The sequence below is a fragment of the Oncorhynchus clarkii genome, chromosome 26, assembly GCF_045791955.1.
Source record: "Oncorhynchus clarkii lewisi isolate Uvic-CL-2024 chromosome 26, UVic_Ocla_1.0, whole genome shotgun sequence".
In the NCBI taxonomy this organism is placed as follows: Eukaryota; Metazoa; Chordata; class Actinopteri; order Salmoniformes; family Salmonidae; genus Oncorhynchus; species Oncorhynchus clarkii.
The window spans coordinates 15,245,887-15,249,039 of NC_092172.1; the positions used below are offsets into that span (position 1 = coordinate 15,245,887).

Genomic DNA, 3,153 nt, shown 5'->3' on the forward strand with positions numbered 1-3,153 from the left:
AGACTTGTATCAGTAGCAGCAGCATTACATGACTTTATTAACCTCCGAGGGGTGTGTGTGTGTGTGTGTGTGTGTGTGTGTGTGTGTGTGTGTGTGTGTGTGTGTGTGTGTGTGTGTGTGTGTGTGTGTGAGGGGCAGCGGAGTGGAGAGCTGACATTCCCAGCCTCTCCAGCATATAAATGCAGCAGCAGCTCTCCAGGGTGAAGCTACCAGCTCTGTGGAGCTCCACTACATCTGACTACCCAGCGCTCCACAAGGTCACAACCGCTCTCCCCAGCTCTGACCCGAGGCCCAGGCACAGCCCCTCTTACCTGCCAACTACCATCTGTTCAACATGGCGACCCGGTGGGGACTCTGCAGTGCGGGGAAGATCAGCCACGACTTCAGTGTGGACATGAAAACCCTCCCTCCTGGAGACCACCAGGCACCCCACTCCACTCCACCCACCCAAACAAACACATTCTATGGTGATTCACATACTGGATGTCTCTCTTCCTCCTGCCTCTCTCTCTCTCTCCGTCGGCACTGACAGCTTGCCTAGAAGTAATGAATGTCTGTGTGTTTTCCCCTCTCGTTCCAGATAGTGGCGGTGGCTGCGAGGAGTCTGGAGCGTGCCCGGGAGTTTGCCAAGAAGCACAGCATCCCCAAGGCCTATGGGAGCTATGAAGAGCTGGCCAGCGATGCAGAGATTGGTGGGTTAACAGCCTCGGAGGGCCTGTCTGTGCAGCCACAGATAATGGCTTAATGACGTAACTGTTTGAAAATCAAAGTGTCTCAGTCTGTTAACATGATTTATTGCTTGAGTCTCACCATTTGTACTGTTGTCACATTACTGTAGTAAATACCCGACCTGGGTTCAAATACTATTTCAAATATCTAAATTACTTTCACATACTGTACATTCAAAGTAAGGTATATTTTATTTGAAAGGACAAGTAGTTAAATATTTTAATGTATTTGGAAATACACTTCCATACATTTAACCCAGGTATTTGAATATATTATTTCAAAAAGGTATTTGAAAATACTCTCAAATACTATTTGGTTTTTTACAAATAACCATTCAAATACTCAAATAAAAGTGCTTGTTTTGGGCTGTGTATTTGAAAATACTCAAATACACAGAAAAAGTATTTTAAATACCAGTTGTCAACTACATATGTATTTGAACCAAGGTCTGGCAAATGTATGGACGGATTTTGCTGATCATATGAGGGCTGTTGTAGAAATGACCAAGTTGAGGTATAGAAAGGAACTGTCTGTCCACTCTGTGAGGTGATGGGCTCTCTCTGTCCTCTCCCAGGCCATCTGGTCCCGTTTCCCACTGTACAGGGAGGTTCGCAGGTGGCTGGCTGAGGACGCCAACGGCGACGTAAAGCTGATGAAGGCCTTTTTCGGCTCCCCTCAGCTTCACATCCCCCGCTCGGTGGAGAAGAAGCTGGGAGGAGGCACTGCTGGACATTGGGGTCTACAACTTGCAGTTTGTGCTGATGGTGTTCAACGGGGAGAGGCCAGAGTCCATCCATGCCTCTGGAGTTCTTCTCAACTCAGGTATTAATCTTGGCACCTACATGTAGTACAAAATGTCCTGTGTGTGCTGGACAGCTAACAATCTATCACAAGATACTACTCACTGGTCATGTAAGCCAAGTACTGGTCAAGTAAACCAGAGATTGTGGGACAGGGACAATGAGTTTGGAATTGGGCACAACCCAAGATTCAGATTAGCATTGGGGTCAGTATTGACTATGCCTACGACAATAATTCATTATTTATTGAAGTGTAAAGGGCTAACTTGCTGTTTGACTTGTTGATGGTTGCCAGGAATGGATGAGCCCATGGTGGTGATGAAGTTTCCCAGGAACAGGCTGGCTTTATGTTTCTCCTCCATCACTGTTTCACTGCCTAACAACGCCACCATCAGCGGAACAACGGGCACCATCAGGGTATGTTGCTACTGAATCAACCTTTAAACGTCCCAGTCTGTTTTATCTTCATTTAGGGGAAATGTAATATAGTGACGAAAGAGCCAACAAATGCTAAACAATGTCTGATCTACAGTATGTCCCTGATTGAGACTTCATTGAGATGTATTATTGATTAATGCATATACTGATAAGTATACACATAAAACATAATGGCTGTTTCATGTCCTCTCAGGTTCTAGGTCCCATGCATTGTCCCACCACACTGGAGGTGAATGGGAAGATGACACAGTACCCCCTGCCGGAGCCCTCCTTACCTCTGAACTTCACAAACAGCACTGGGCTGCGCTACGAGGCTGAGGAAGTCAGGCAGTGCCCGCTCAAAGGTATGGTGGCTCGCAAGGTCTTACCAGAGAAAAACACAATTTCTCTGTTCAAAGATGAGAGTTTGTTTGAACAGATATACAACAACAATCCAATTGCAATGCTGTTGGTATATCCTAGGTAATAAACAGTAAAAACAGCCAAAAAAATAATAACATTGTTGTTACCTGCTGCTTCCAACCGGAATCTTTGCTTACAATACAGTCAGTCAATTTCTCCTTCTCTTCAGCAGGACTGAAGGAGAACCCCAGAATGCCCCTGTCCGAGTCGGCCCTGCTCACTGAGATTATGGATGAGTGCAGGAAACAGGTGGGAATGGTCTTCAATCAAGACAGCCAATAACCACCCCTCAATCGCCACTCGACCATGGTCAATCTGACCTGTGCCACAGGGTCTGGACATGGACAGAGCTGTGTACGACAGGAGGGAGGGATTCATCCCTGAGTGTACAATGATCCCCTCACGACTTAGCCCTATACAGCTTGCACCTGATATGAGACAAATTTGAACACGGTGATGACAAGGAAGCCTGAGTTGATCAGTAGCAACTGTGAGCTGCTAAGACTGACAGGTTGAATTAAGAGTGCTAAAGTCTGTCACGGTGAAGTGTAAGATTGATGGGTTCAATAAAGGACACTGATTGTCATGGTGAGGTTTATTTCATGAGGTGACAAGATCATCCTAAGAGGGTGAATATCAGTCAGAATACATTCAAATTGGAGAAAAAACGAATTGTCATAGACACATTGTAGGACCCCCATAAAACTACTGTCTGAGTAAACAATGACTTTGCTTCCCAAGGTCATGGGTTGAAACAAGGCCTGATGAGTCAGCAAGTTTATGT

At 45.8% G+C, this 3,153-nt stretch overlaps 1 pseudogene; it reads left to right on the forward strand.

Moving 5' to 3' along the window:
- Positions 1-334: 334 nt before the first annotated feature.
- On the forward strand, positions 335-2,651 carry LOC139385049 (trans-1,2-dihydrobenzene-1,2-diol dehydrogenase-like; annotated as a pseudogene).
- The last annotated feature ends 502 nt before the right edge of the window (positions 2,652-3,153 follow it).